Below are 16,300 nucleotides of genomic sequence, written 5' to 3'. Positions count from 1 at the left end.
CCGGCTATTTTCAAGGATGATGTAACCCATATAGGTTTTAGTAGCTCAATTTTGCCTTGCTTTATTCTCTAACGGTTTGTCTAGATATTATGTATATTTTGATATACATGACAGTGCACACGTTGATTGTTCATGTATTATTTTGTAATCATTGGATCAATAAAGTTGGACTCTGAATGACTTATATTAAGTTCATTCATAAAGTGGTTGACACTTTGTTAGAACATATATATTGTACATTGTAATACATGGAAGGAATTGTTTATTTAAGAGCATGACCGCCATGATTCATGTAATGATATATTCTAGTTAAAGTGGTTGTTGCATAACTTTTAGTTGAGTGATAAAGTCTATGGCCATATTATATGTTTATCTCTCGTAAAGGATTATCTGGTTTTAATAATTTGCCCAAGTGGGAGAATGTTAGAAATTTACCGTCTTTTCTAGAGACTTCTAGTGTGGCCCACATATAAGGCAATAAATTATTTACCTTGTCTTCCAAGTAAATAATATATCAGATAATATTTATAGTTATGCATATATGGTAGTTTCTTTGATGGAAAGAAACGTTTTTTTATTAGGAGTCCCTAGGGCAACCGTAATTTATGGCGAAGTCCCTAGGGCTAAAATATTTGCCTAAGAGTCCATAGCCTACCTATAAATATGCTTGTGACTCCATCAGTCTGACATCCTACGACAGGCACAGGCTAGAAGGCTCCTAGGTTTTCTGTCAAAGCTTTACAAAGGCGATTTCCTACAACGCTTGAACAACAATGGCTGAGGGTACGTTCCTATTAATATTCCGCTGCGTTGGCTCTGTGTTTGTATTCGAATTTTTAAAATTCAATCTCTACAAAACTATACTGTAAGCACAATGTAACATGCACAAGAGGAACTGAATTGCTGAATCTGCGATTCAATTAAATATTCATTGTTAAATTAAGCAAATTTTATTGGCTAACACGAACAATAGTAACTAAACCTACTAAGTCATGAATCTCTTAGCTAAAAATTTGAATGCACAAGTCTACAATACATTCCCGGAAATAAATGAATAATGCCTGAATATAACAAAGGATGAAAACTGAAGGAAACAAGCAACCGCTGGAATGAAAAAGCGAGCTCACAATGGAATCAACAAGGTCCGACTATAATCAAGTTCACAATTCCATTCACACGTTTGCTAAGGTTTACCATGCTAGGAGTATTAGAAATGGGCAGAATGTTGCCATCAAAGTCATAGACAAGGAAAAAGTTCTAAGAGGTGGACTTGTGAATTAGATCAAACGGAATATATCTGTTATGAGACTAGTCAGAAATCCAAATATCGTGCACCTTTACGAAGTCATGGCCACGAAAACCAAGAGTATGATAAAGGAGGTGAACTCTTTAACAAGGTAGCGAAAGGAAGATTAAAGAGGACGTTGCACGAAGTTATTTTCAACCATTGATAAATGCTGTAGATTTTTGCCATAGCAGGGGTGTCTATCACTGGGATTTGAAACCGAAAACTTACTGTTAAACGACAATGAAAACTTAAAAATTTAAGATTTTGGTTTAAGTTCTCTTGTTGAGTCAAAGCACTAAGACGGACTCCTACACACTACGTGCGGGACTCCAGCCTATGTTGCTCCAGAGGTAATCAATTGAAAAGGCTACAATGGTGCAAACACTGATATTTGGTCATGTGGGGTTGTCCTATTCGTGATACTGGAATAGATGATTGAAAAGGACTTGCACTCTACGGAACACCCAAAGGTGTAGTAGCAGGCCTTGAGGGAAAGATTGGTCGATTGGGATATTCGGTGCCCATGGTCACAAAGGACCGCTTCCTGATGTTTTTCCACCAAAACAAACAAAAAAGAATGTTATTATTATATTAGCACAAAAAAAAAAAAGAAGCAATGCAAGACTTATACATCAGCCGAAAATAGTAGGAAAGCAAAATATTTGCAGAGTTAAAGTACAGTGCAACAACAACAACAATTCAGTATAATTTCACTAGTGGGGTCTGAGGAAGGTAGTGTGTACGCAGATCTTACCCCTACCCTAGGGTAGAGAGGCCGTTTCCGATAGACCCTCGGCTCCCTCCCTCCAAGAACTCCCCACCTTGCTCTTGGGGTGACTCGAACTCACAGCCTCTTGGTTGGAAGTTAAAGTACAATGCAAGAATGCAAAAGGGAAAAAGGGCAAAAAGAAGAGATAAGGACAAAGGATAAGAAAAACATCTCTGTCTAAGTAGATAAATACTTGACCGAAAGCTATTTTCATTTGTCAATGAGCAGTCCGACGAGTTTGACAGCAGATAAGGAATAGTTCTGAGAAAGAGGGACAGGGCAAAGGGAAATATCAGTTGCATTTCCTTTAGTTTCCTATTGCGCAGAGAATCTATTTCGAGTAGCTAAAATACCCATTTCATGGTGTGCAGTTTCATCCCCTTGACATATACATCTTTGACGAAACCGCCTCGTCCCACAGCTGTCTCACATCTTGAATTCCACCTGAAATTTCACTTCCTAGTGCTATTGCTGCACTGTAAGGTGAAATGCATGTGAGGCGTCTGATGATTAGATGACTTGTCGGCATTCCATATTTTATACCTCATTCATCCCAGCCACTTTTGACTGCTACACAGTCATCTCCAGATACAATGTAGAGATGCGAAGATGTTCTTATAGATTGAATTACTGATATTTCCTTACATGTACCGGTTTTTTTAATTTTAATGAACTATCAATTTAAATGAATTTATTTACACTCTGTATAAAAACTAAATGGCTAGGATCTAGCTTCAGCAAATACAGAGGAAAAGCAAAAAATGGCTAGGATTCCAAATTTGAATGCATTTGATGTCATTTCCCTTTATGTTAAGTATAATTTATCCAGATTATTTGAGGAACCTTAAAGAATGAAGCTAAATTCATATACTGGAAACCAGCGTCCGACATCATGTCTAAGCTGGACGATACCGCTAAATGCCTTAAACTAAATGAAGGCCTAAGACCAGGTCTTCATGATATTGTTTGGACATGGCAAGAATAAAAACAACCTCAAAAATCAGAAAATCAATATGTATCCAACCCCTAAGAAGCAGTAGCACAAGAGTTCAAACTAGAGATGAACCTAGAAGCCAGGAGACTACTTTATCAAATAGAACTTTTACCTTGTATGTGCCTTTTTTAAGCATTCATCGTCCATTAAATGTTATTACTGATGTCCTCAACAATATATTTGTATCAATACATTATTATCACTTTCAACAACTAGCATCTCCGGTATGAGTTATCGAACTTCAACCACTAGCGTACATTAACAAACCAGTAATAAGACAAATAACTATGCACAACCAGCAAATTCATAATCAACAGCAGATATAAATTCTGCAAAGGATATATAATAACATACACTTAAATCAACAAATAAATTGATGTTTCAGGTAAGTTGTTACTCACTTGGTATCATCAAGGATCCGAATAGTCATTCTCCTGAACTGGAAGCTGGAAATTAGTTTGTTGCGCTAATAATAATTCTTTTAATTGCCTCACTTCTTTCATCTCATTTTCGAAGTTAGACAGACGATTCTTCAAAGACTGGTTTTCATTTTCAGTTGCACGTAGCTTAGCCAATAATTCAGTTTTTGAGGAAGTTCCACCTTTCAAATCTTTCGCCTTTACTCCACCCCCAAAGCCAAATACATGACTACAACTGTGATGACCAAAAATGTCATCTTTAAATATAATAATTAATTCTGTATTTTAAGACCTCAAAAAGCACTATTTGTCACTCCTCGACTTTCGTGCGAAGTCCGTAAAATTTTTCGAAATATTTTTATGTGAAAAATGGATTAAAATGTGAACTAGAGCTTTAAAACTCAACTGAGTTGACTTTGGTCAACATTTTGAGCAAACGGATCCGGATCAGTGTTTTGACAATTTTAGTAGGTTCGTATCGTGATTTGGGACTTAGGCGTATGCCCGAAATTTAATTTGAAGGTCCCTAGCTCAAGTTATCACCATTTAACGAAAACTAATAATTTAGAAGCTAAAGATTTTCAAGTATGACCACGAGGTTGACTTTTTGATATCGGAGTCAGAATCCACTTCCGAAAATTTTTATAGCTCTGTTATATCATTTATGACTTGTGTGCAAAATTTGAGGTCAATCGGACTTGATTCGATAGGTTTCAGAATCGAATGTAGAAGTTGGAAATTTCATAATAGACTAAGGTTTCAAGTGAGTTCGCATAAGACCTAATTTCAAATGAGCATACCTCTCTTGATATGAAGATTTATATGGTGTATTACCATCAAAAGAAAGTTCTATGTGTCTAGTTTCCAACACTTTAAACCGTTTGTCATTTGGACATTCTTACGAGAAGTTATGACCAAATTACCAAAGGCTGTCAGAATGCGATTCTGCGACCACTATGCGACCATTATGCGATTGCAAAATGGTTATGCGACCGCAAAATGGTCGTAAAATGGTCCAGAACAGCCCAATTCTGGGCATCGATTTGTGCGGTCCACTGTACGACCGCATAACTGAGTTCGGAGGGTTAATTTTCCTATCTTTATAACCCGACCCCATTTTGATAAATAGGCTTTGGGGTTTATTTTGGAGAAATTATCTAAGGTGTTTTAGAGAGAAGTGAGAGTGTTCTAGAGAGAGGAAGTAAATGAAGTGTTTTGTTCAACAAATTCTTGTTCAAGCCTTGAAATCCAACAAGAAATCCCTCAAGTTCTTCATCAAAGAGGTAAGGTTCTAACCCCAAATCTTCAATTTCGAGTTTAGGTAATGATAGGTGATTAAGAGTATGAATCTTGGGGCAAGTATTCCTTATCCTATATTGATTATATTTCATGATTCCATACTCATTTATATCATGAATCCGTGAATTTAGGGGAAAATATCAGATTTTTATAAAATCTTCCAAAAACAAAAATTTAAGATTTGAAGGTCCATTTGATATCGGAATTGGATAATTTTTGTATGGTTGAACTCGTAGCGGAACGGGTGTTCGGATTTCGTGAGTTTTTCCAGGATTTGAGATGTGGGTCCCACTGTCGAATATTTAAATAATTTTGGATTTTTATTCGGAAAATTAGTAAATTCATATGGAATTAATTCCTATGATTCGTATTGACTATATCAAATTATTTGTGAATAGATTTGAAACTTCTGCAGACAAATTTAAAAGGAAAAGTTGTAGTCGAGCAATTGATTGGAATTTGCAAAGCGAGATAAGTGTCGTGGTTAACCTTGACTTGAGGGAATAGAACCCTTAAATTATTTGTTATGTGAAATGCATGTGAACGACGTATAGGCGAGGTGACGAGTGTCTATACGTCGTCAAATTAATTGTTTGCCTACTTACTTGAAAAATCATAAATTATTTTAAATCATGAATTAATTGTTATAATAATTGTTTCTCTCATATTATTTGTCAAATATTAATTCTTGAATTTCTTCATTAATTGTTACATGATATTTGAATTATGTGTCTTAATTGTTATTTGACATTTAGCATATTAAATATTAAACTGCCTATTTTTTCCCTGATTTACATAATAACTTGCTATTTGTCGTTGTTTATTTTATAATTAAATCATAATTATTGTATGCTTGTTGTCTTATAATTTTATATTAATTATTGCATTTATTGGGAAAATTTCATCTATAAGAATTGGTAAATGAATATATTGGAGAAGCGGGTTGCACGCCGCAACAGAATTGAATTGGTAAATATATATATTGGAGGAGCAGGTTGCACGCCGCAACAGAATTGATCGAAATGAATATATTGAGGGATCGGGTTGCACGCCGCAACACACTTATTAAAAAGTCCATATTGGAGGATCGTGTTGCACGCCACAACAGACTTATTAAAAGTCTATATTGGAGGATTGGGTCGCACGCCGCAACAGACTTATTAAAAGTTCATATTGGAGAATAGGGTTGCACGCCGCAACTGACTTATTAAAAGTCCATATTGGAGGATCGGGTTGCACGCCACAACAGACTTATTAAAAAGTCGTTACATATATATTGGTGGATCAGGTTGCACGCCGCAACAGACTTGATTAAAATAAATATATTGGAGGAGCAGGTTGCATGCCGCAATAGAATTGAATGTGAATATATTGAGAGAGTGGGTTGCACGCTACAACGGAAATTGATGGAAATGATAATTGGTTATGACTGCTGAGTTGGCTTCAATTATTATAAATGAGTTACTTGATTATTTCTATTATTTGTTGTTGTTACAAATATTGCGTACATGTTAATATAAGTGACCCGCCTTATCCTCGTCACTTTTTTGTCGAGGTTAGGCTCAGCACTTACCAGTACATGGGGTCAGTTGTACTGATACTATACTCTACACTTCATGTGCATATTTCAGAGTTGGTCCCAGTGGCGTACCATAGACTTGCTCGGATTTCAGCTACTCAGAGGAGACTTGAGGTATAACTGCACGGCGTTCACAGTTCTGAAGTCCCCGTCTGCTTTACTTTAGCTGTGTATTTATTTCCAGACAATATTATTTTATTCAGACCTTTATTTGTATTATTCTAGAAGCTCGTGCACTTGTGACACTAATTCTGGGATGGTATTTAGATACCGTTGTTTTTTTTATGGATTATTCACTACATTTCAGACTTTACTTCCACATTTATTTCTTTGTTATTAATAAAAACTTTTTAAAATGTTTTAAAATGGATAATATTATTCTAACGTTGGCTTGCTTAGCAAGTAAAATGTTAGGCGCCATCACGGTCCGAAGGTGAGAATTTTGGGTCGTGACAGTTGGTACCAGAGCACTAGGTTACATAGGTTTCACGAGTCACGAGCAAGCTTAGTAGAGTCTGAAGGATCGGTACATAGACGTCTGTACTTATCTTCCAGAGGCTATAGAGTTTAGTACTAATTCCATTTCTTTCATTCCTTATCGTGCGACATTGATTTAGCTTGAAAAATATATCTCATATTCCTTTGTATACATTCGTGTATGACATTGCGCACTCGGTATCAGTTGTGCATCGACGGTTCATGATGCCATAGATGAACTACGAGGGAGCCAGAGATGCTCAAACATTGCCTCAACATGTGGTTCCGACTGAAGATGCGGACGTATTGAGAGATCACCCGGTGAATCATGTGGGAGGTGCAACAGACCTTAGCATATAGTTGATTTATACGAGTTGTGAAGGTTATTATTGTGGATCATCGGACGTGGTAAACTATGACTTTGCACTGAGTGGGGGGAGTCCACTATCAATGGATGGTTTGCGGGGTCATGTGTTATATCAGTTTTGGCCTGAAATGTATATATGTGGTACTGAAAGGTTACCCAAAAATTTACACATGTTTAAGGCCTGAGATTTTGTAGAGGATAAGGTTGGGACTTCCGGTATGTCTGCATACTTAATAATCATGTACTTCAGTACCAAAGGAGTTAGAGAAACAACTTTAAATTTACAGAATGTCTACTTAGTGTGGACGTCATGGTTGCGGATTTTGGGGTGCTTCGGAGGAAGTACAGTGGTTGACGAGATTCTGGACTATGTGGTTCGTGCCATGATTTTCCAGTATGGAGCTCTACTTTTGTGATCGTTGTGTATAAATAGGGGTAAGTATTACCCCAAAGAAGATTCGAAGAGCATGTTAAGAAATGGGTCAGCTCAACAGTGTTGAGTCAGCATAACAAAAGAAGAAATTGTCCTTGGGAGAGATAATTCTCCACAAGTGTCTGTGGCAAGACTATGAAGAGGGCAGACCAGCCAATGCAAACCGCCCACTTGGCTCAGTTCTCAGAACACTTTTGAAAGAATTTGTTTCCCGGACTCTCCGTAATGCATGGCGCATAGGGTTTAAATGGTTGCGTCAAGTCACCATGACGGTGTCATAATATGCCATCAGGTTCAATAAGTTAGCCCATCATATTCCTACTTTGCTTCCTACAGCCAGAGAGAGAGTTCACAGACTCATTAAAGGACTCAAATATGATCTTAAAATTTTGTATGACTCGGGAGCTACAGGCTGATACTTTATTTCCACTAGTGGTAGAAATTGCCAAGATATTAGAACATGTTCGGGGTGAGGAAAAAGGAAACTAAGGAGACCAAGACATCTCGAGGTTCTGGGGGATTCAGTGGATTCTACTCTGCGAATATAAATCATTATGGTGGGGGCTCGGGCAGGCGGCCAGCCCAGTTCGCACATCGGATTAATCGAGGTCCTCCAGTAAGTTCTTTTAATGCACCACTAACATAAGTGTCCTACAATGGTTATTCCAGTTATCTGGCACATACTCAATATGAGCAGCCAAACCTGCAAATGGGTTGTTATGAATGCGGTGATACTAGGCACATCATAAAAAAATTGTCCCAGACTTGGGAGAGACATATTTCATCAAAGCACTCAGGCTACGTGCCCCATTGCAGTTACTACACCACCCATATGACCAGTTAGGTGTGGAGGACAGACGGATAGAAGGCGTCCTAGAGGTGGAGGCCCAGACGTTGATATATTTGTTTTATGATATGGCGGAGGTCGCTACATCAGATGGTGTTGTTACAGGTACGACCTCGATTTAATATAAAGGAATAATTTCCCTAACTTGATTTGGTTCTGAGAGACGAGTCCTCCTATTGTGCTCCACTTATGAGTGAGCTTCGTAGTTCTATAATCTACTTATGTGTTTACTCTTATAGGGAGATTCTATGGAGATAACTACGCCTATCATTCCATGTTGGTCACTAATAAGAGATATGAGGCTAAAGGTGGCTTTCTATTACTCATATCGATAAGTTTTGATGTAATTTTCGGATAATTAATTACAAATTGTGAATTATATACCCTACCGGTGTGGGGTTCATTATGTGTTGTGATTTTGTGTAACCGAAATTATTTAAAAGGAGAAAATAGAAATTTTCGATTGGCACGATGTGCATATTACTTATGATTCAAAACTAAGGACGAGATCCTCACATTTTAATATAAAATGATATGTTTAAACCGGGCTACAAGCTGCAATGGAAGTTATATAAGGACGAGATCCTTGTGAGGAAAATTCTTGTGTTTATGTTCTCCCTTGTGAAATTAAATTTGTACTATAGCAATAATAGGGAGTCATGCCTGTTAGGATTATTTGAAAATTCTTGTATGAAATTCTCTGTGCAGACTTGCCAAATTCGTGTTGTAATTATTGAGTTTTAGCCTACAAGGTAGGTTCCTGCCCAAGTAGCGTTAAATGTGACTTGTTAATTCGGTTAAATAATTATGAGGTCTTCATGCCTCGCATCTCGTTATCAGTATTGTGAAGGTTTGAAACAAGATTTTTGTTAACATAGAGTTAATTGACGATTATGAAATTGATTATGAACAACTATTAAGATCAGATTGAACCAGAAGGATGCCCCATCTAGATGGTCAGACGAGTGTGAGTTGAGCTTTCAGAAGCTTAAGACTTCTTTGACTACGGCGCTAGTGTTGGTATTACCCACGGGTTCAGGATCTTATATGGTGTATTGTGATGCATCTCGCATTGGGATTGGTGCAGTATTGATACAGGATGGTAAGGTGATTGCATATGCATCGCTGCAGTTGAAAGTTCACGAGAAGAATTATCATGTTCATGACTTAGAATTAGCAGTCATTGTTCATGTGCTAAAGATTTGGAGGCATTACCTTTGCGGTATCTCGTGTGATGTATTTACTGATCAACGTAATCTACAGTATATGTTCAAACAAAAAGATCTCAATTTAAGGCAGCGAAGATGGTTGGAGCTATTGAAGGACTATGATATCACCATTTTGTATCACCCCGGAAAGGCCAATGTGGTGGCCAATGCTTTGAGTAAAAAGGTTGTAAGTATGGGCAGCCTTGCGTATATTCCTGTTGGTGAGAGGCCGTTAGCTGCAGATGTTCAGACTTTGGCCAATTAGTTCGTGAGGTTAGATGTTTTAGAATCCAGTCGGGTTCTAGCCTGCACGGTCGCTCGGTCTTCTTTATATGAGCGCATCAGAGGGTGACGGTATGATGATCCTCATTTTCTTGTCCTTAAGGACACAGTGCAGCACGGTGGTGCCAAGAAGGTTGATGTGGGAGATGATGGAGTTCTGCGGATGTAGGGTCGTATTTGTGTTCCTAAGGTGGATGGGCTTCATGAATTAATTCTTGAAGAGGCACACAGTTCCCGGTATTCTATTCATCTGGGTGCCACCAAAATGTATCAAGATTTGTGGCAACATTATTGGTGGAGGAGAATGAAAAAGGATATAGTTGCATATGTAGCTCGGTGTCTGAATTGGCAGCAAGTTAAGTACAAGCATCAGAGACCTGGTGGTTTTCTTCAGAAGTTAGAAATTCCTGAGTGGAAGTGGGAGCGTATCACTATGGATTTTATTGTTGGGCTCCCACAAGCTCAGAGAAAGTTCGACGCAGTATGGGTCATTGTGGACAGGTTGACCAAGTCGACACATTTCATTCCGGTAGCAGTTACCTATTCTTCAGAGCGGTTATCAGAGATTTACATCCGCGAGATTGTCCGTCTTCACGGTGTGCCCGTGTCTATCATTTCTGATTGAGGTACACAGTTCACCTCACACTTCTGGAGGGCTGTACAGCATGAGTTAGGCACGTGGGTTGAGTTGAGTACAATATTTCATCCACAGACAGACGGATAGTCAGAAAGCACTATTCAGATATTGGAAGATATGCTTCGCGCTTGTATTATAGACTTTGGAGGTTCTTGCGATCAGTTCTTGCCACTTACAGAGTTTGCCTATAATAACAGCTATCAGTCGAGCATAAATATGGCTCCATATGAAGCATTATACGGGAGACAGTGTCGTACGCCAGTTGGTTGGTTTGAACCAGGAGAGGCTCGGTTGTTAAGTACTGATTTGTTACAGGATGCCTTGGATAAGGTCAAGATTATTCAGGATCGACTTCGCACAGCTTAGTCTAGGCAAAAGAGATATGCCGATCGGAAGGTTCGTGATGTTGCATTCATAGCAGGAGAAAGAGTATTTCTCCGAGTTTCACCTATGAAAGGTGTAATGAGATTCGGAAAAAGGGCAAGTTGAGCCCTAGGTATATCGGACCCTTTGAAATTCTTGGAAGGTTGGGTGAAGTAGCCTACAGGCTTGCACTACCACCTAGTTTATCAGCAGTTCATCCGGTATTCCATATATCCATGCTCCAAAAATATCATGGTGATCCGTCCCATGTTTTAGACTTCAGCTCAGTTCAATTGGACAAAGATTTGCCTTACGAGGAGGAGTCGATGGCTATTCTAGCCTGGCATGTCCGTCAGTTAAAGTCTAAGAGTTATCCTTCAGTTCGGGTACAATGGAGAGGTCAGCCAATTTTGAGACAGATACCTAGGAGTCCGAGTCACACATGCAGAGTAAATATCCACAATTATTCACCAGCTCAGGAATTTTTTCTAACTTCATTCCAAGACGAACGTTTATTTTAGAGGTGGAGAATGTGATGACCCAAAATATCATCTTTAAATCTAATAATTAATTCTATGTTCTAAAACCTCCAAAAGCACTATTTATCACTCTTCGACTTGCGTGCGAAGTTCGTAAAATTTTCTGGAATGTTTTTATGTGAAAAATGGATTAAAATGTGAACTAGAGCCTTAAAACTCAACTGAGTTGACTTTGGCTAACATTTAGACAAAACGGACGCGGATCAGTGTTTTAACAGTTTCGGTAGGTCTGTATCATGATTTGGGACTTGGGCGTATGCCCAAAATTTAATTTGAAGGTACCTAGCTCAAGTTATGACCATTTAACGGAAACTAGTAATTTAAAGGCTAAAGATTTTCAAGTTTGACCACGGGGTTGACTTTTTGATATCGGAGTCGGAATTCAGTTCCGAAAAATTTATAGCTCTGTTATGTCATTTATGACTTGTGTGCAAAATTTGAGGTCAATCGGACTTGATTCGATAGGTTTCGGCATCGAATGTAAAAGTTGGAAATTTCATAATAGACTAAGGTTTCAAGTGAGTTTGCATAAGACCTAACTTCAAACGAGAATAGCTCTCTTGATATGAAGTTTTGTATGGTGTATTAACTATCAAAAGAAAGGCCTATGTGTCTAGTTTGCAACACTTTAAACCGTTAATCATTTGGACAATCCTACAAAACGTTATGACCAAATTACCAAAGGCTGTCAGAATGCGATTCTGCGACCAATTATGCGACCACTATGCGAGCATTATGCGATCGCAAAATAATTATGCAACCACAAACTGGTAGCAAAATGGTCCAGAACAGTCCAATTCTGGGCATCGATTTATCATTGTGCGATCCGCACACCAATTGTGCGGTCCATTGTGCGACCGCATAACTGAGTTCGGAGGTTTAATTTTCCTATCTTCATAACCCGGCCCTATTTTGATAAATAGGCTTTGGGGTTTATTTTGGAGAAATTATCTAAGGTTTTTTAGAGAGAAGTGAGAGTGTTCTAGAGAGAGGAAGTAGATGAAGTGTTTTGTTCAACAAATTCTTGTTCAAGCCTTGAAATCCAACAAGCAATCCCTCAAGTTCTTCATCAAAGAGGTAAGGTTCTAACCCCTAATCTTCAATTTCGAGTTTGGGTAATGATGGGTGATTAAGAGTATTAATCTTGGGGTAAGTGTTCCTTATCCTATATTGATTATATTTCATGATTCCATACTCATTTATATCATGAATCCGTGAATTTAGGGGAAAATATCAGATTTTTATAAAATCTTCCAAAAACGTAAATTTAAGATTTGAAGGTCCATTTGATATCAGAATTGGATAATTTTTGTATGGTTGAACTCGTAGCGGAACGGGTGTTCGGATTTCATTAGTTTTTCTGGGATTTGAGATGTGGGTCCCACTGTCGAATATTTAAATAATTTCTGATTTTTATCCGAAAAATTAGTAAATTCATATGGAATTAATTCCTATGATTCGTATTGACTATATCGAATTGTTTGTGAATAGATTTGAAGCTTTTGGAGACAAATTTAAAAGGAAAAGTTGTAGTCGAGCAATTGATTGGAATTTGCAAGGCGAGATAAGTGTCGTGGTTAACCTTGACTTGAGAGAATAGAACCCTTAAATTATTTGTTATGTGAAATGCATGTGAACGACGTATAGGCGAGGTGACGAGTGTCTATACGTCGTCAAATTAATTGTTTGCCTACTTACTTGAAAAATCATAAATTATTTTAAATCATGAATTAATTGTTATAATAATTGTTTCTCTTATATTCTTTGTCAAATATTAATTCTTGAATTCCTTCATTAATTGTTACATGATATTTGAATTATGTGTCTTAATTGTTATTTGACATTTAGCATATTAAATATTAAACTGCCTATTTTTTCCCTGATTTCCATAATAACTTGCTATTTGTCGTTGTTTGTTTTATAATTAAATCATAATTATTGTATGCTTGTTGTCTTATAATTTTATATTAATTGTTGCATTTATTGGGAAAATTTCATCTATAAGAATTGGTAAATGAATATATTGGAGAAGCGGGTTGCACGCCGCAACAGAATTGAATTGGTAAATGTATATATTGGAGGAGCAGGTTGCACGCCGCAATAGAATTAATCGAAATGAATATATTGGGGGATCAGGTTGCACGCCGCAACAGACTTATTAAAAAGTCCATATTGGAGGATCGTGCTGCACGCCACAATAGACTTATTAAAAGTCCATATTGGAGGATTGGGTTGCACGCCACAACAGACTTATTAAAAGTCCATATTGGAGAATCGGGTTGCACGCCGCAACAGACTTATTAAAAGTCCATATTAGAGGATCGGGTTGCACGCCGCAACAGACTTATTAAAAAGTCCATATTGGAGGATCGGGTTGCACGCCGCAATAGACTTATTAAAAGTTCATATTGGAGGATCGGGTTGCACGCCGCAACAGACTTATTAAAAGTCCATATTGGAGGATCGGGTTGCACGCTGCAATAGACTTATTAAAACGTCGATATATATATATATATATATATATATATATTGGAGGATCGGTTTGCACGCCGCAATAGACTTGATTAAAATAAATATATTGGAGGAGCGGGTTGCACGTCGCAATAGAATTGAATTTGAATATATTGAGAGAGCGGGTTGCACGCTGCAACGGAAATTGATGGAAATGATAATTGGTTATGACTGCTGAGTTGGCTTCAATTATTATAAATGAGTTACTTGATTATTTCTACTATTTGTTGTTACTAATATTGCGTACATGTTAATATAAGTGACCCGCCTTATCCTCGTCACTTCTTTGTCGAGGTTAGGCTCAGCACTTACCAGTACATGGGGTCGGTTGTACTGATACTACACTCTGCACTTCTTGTACAGATTTCGGAGTTGGTCCCAATGGCGTACCATAGACTTGCTCGGATTTCAGCTACTCAGAGGAGACTTGAGGTATAATTGCAGGGCGTTCGCAGTTCTGAAGTCTCCGTCTACTTTACTTTAGCTGTGTGTTTATTTTCAGACAGCTTTATTTTATTCAAACCTTTATTTATATTATTCTAGAAGCTCGTGCACTTGTGACACCAATTCTGGGATGGTATTTAGACACCGTTGTTTTTTATGGATTATTCACTATATTTCAGACTTTACTTCCGCATTTGTTTCTTTATTCTAACGTTGGCTTGCCTAGCAAGTGAAATGTTAGGCTCCATCACGGTTCGAAGGTGGGAATTTCGGATCGTGACAAAAACTTTGAGTTCCAAAGCATTTTTCTACAATCTCTATGCTAGGAAGTGATGGTTCGGACTACACCAATTCCTGGATTTGAGCCTACAAAGTATATAGAGAAATTTTTGTCAGATCCCATAATAACTAAAAGTAAAGAACATCTTTCAATTAACCAAACGCACATGCTTCTCGATTGTTTCTGGATCAACAAGTGTGTTATTCTTCTTGCGACTCTCGAAGAAAATGGTTGCCAAATCTGGTGGTTTGCCATCTTTTTTGCCCTTTATATAAAAGTAAATACGTTAAATAATGTCTCGTCAATATTAAGAAAAAATAGAATTGATGATAACACCTTTTGATAAATAATCTCTCTAATTGGCTTGCTACCAATATGATGAATCATCTTCAACTTAGTTCTATTTGCTGCATTCCTGTTACTTCTTGCCTATATTTGAGTAAAAATATTAATTCAAATGCTATAAATAAACTATCAGTTAAAAGATAATAGTATAAAATAAAATTACACAACTAGGTATTATGTCAAACCTGAAAACTCTCAGTAGAAAAATGTTCCTTTACCAACCACTCCCATTAATTCTTATCTACCCCCTTGGGCACATTCTTAAGAGCCTCTTGTATTGGCTTACCCTTCACATACTTTGCATGAAATTGACCTCTCCATTTATTCCATAACTCTTTCATCCATCCCAAAATATGATTGCGATGAATATCCATGTCATCACTCTCAAATTTATCCTGCAATATATCATGAGGGAAATATTGGTTGATATCCAATATCATCATAGAAACTCCATGTGATAGAGGAAAATATAGTTCTACAATGAGTCTTGAAATGATCTGGCCAAATTATAAAAAATAAAAAAAAACATTAGCTTTATTTTATTTTTGTGAATTTAAAACATAGAACTCGCAATTTTATTTTATTTTTGTGAAAAATGTGATAAGAACTCAATTATTGGGGAAAAAGTGGAAGAGCTCTTGAGATGGAATTTTGAGGTTTTGAAGAGGATTTTATTGTCGGATTTTGGTAAATTTGGTATGACTAGACTCTTGAGTGAGTGGGCTTTCGGGTTTTGTGACTTTTGTCGGATTTTTAGACGTGGGCCCGGGGGCCGGGTTTGGGCCGATTTCGTATTTTGGCTATAATTTGATATTTTTCTTGTGGAAGTGGTTCCTTTAGCCTATATTGATGGTATTATACTGATTGTGAATAGATTCGGAGGCCGATTCGGGAGGCAAGGGCATTGTGGTGTAGAGATTTGCTCGGATTGAGGTAAGTAACGATTCTAAATCTGCTCCTGAGGGTATGAAACCACGAAATTTTGTATCATTTTACTATTTGGAGGTGGCGCACATGCTAGGTGACGGCATGCGGGCGTGCACCGTTGGGGATTGTGACTTAGCCCGTCCCATATCAACTGTAAAGTTGAATATTTTGTTAAAATTATATGATTCTTATGTGTTTTAGAAAGAATTTTTGTAAGTCAGGTTGGATGCCATGTTTAAGCCTTATGCTAGTATTGTTTGGACCCTTAGAGGTCTTTTCTTGCTATCCTCTC

At 37.5% G+C, this 16,300-nt stretch overlaps 1 long non-coding RNA gene across 1 annotated transcript; it reads right to left on the bottom strand.

The window, feature by feature from the left end:
* Positions 1-1,165: 1,165 nt before the first annotated feature.
* Positions 1,166-15,692, bottom strand: LOC108946148 (uncharacterized). The gene is made up of 6 exons (XR_004508502.2): positions 15,267-15,692; positions 15,073-15,165; positions 14,903-15,001; positions 14,744-14,822; positions 2,251-3,705; positions 1,166-1,828 (listed from the first exon to the last, which is right to left on the bottom strand). It is a non-coding gene; the product is annotated as an uncharacterized lncRNA (long non-coding RNA).
* Between the last annotated feature and the right edge of the window lie 608 nt (positions 15,693-16,300).

Source organism: Nicotiana tomentosiformis, chromosome 2 (genome assembly GCF_000390325.3).
Source record: "Nicotiana tomentosiformis chromosome 2, ASM39032v3, whole genome shotgun sequence".
Taxonomy (NCBI): Eukaryota; Viridiplantae; Streptophyta; class Magnoliopsida; order Solanales; family Solanaceae; genus Nicotiana; species Nicotiana tomentosiformis.
This window is presented reverse-complemented; position numbering and strand designations above follow the sequence as displayed.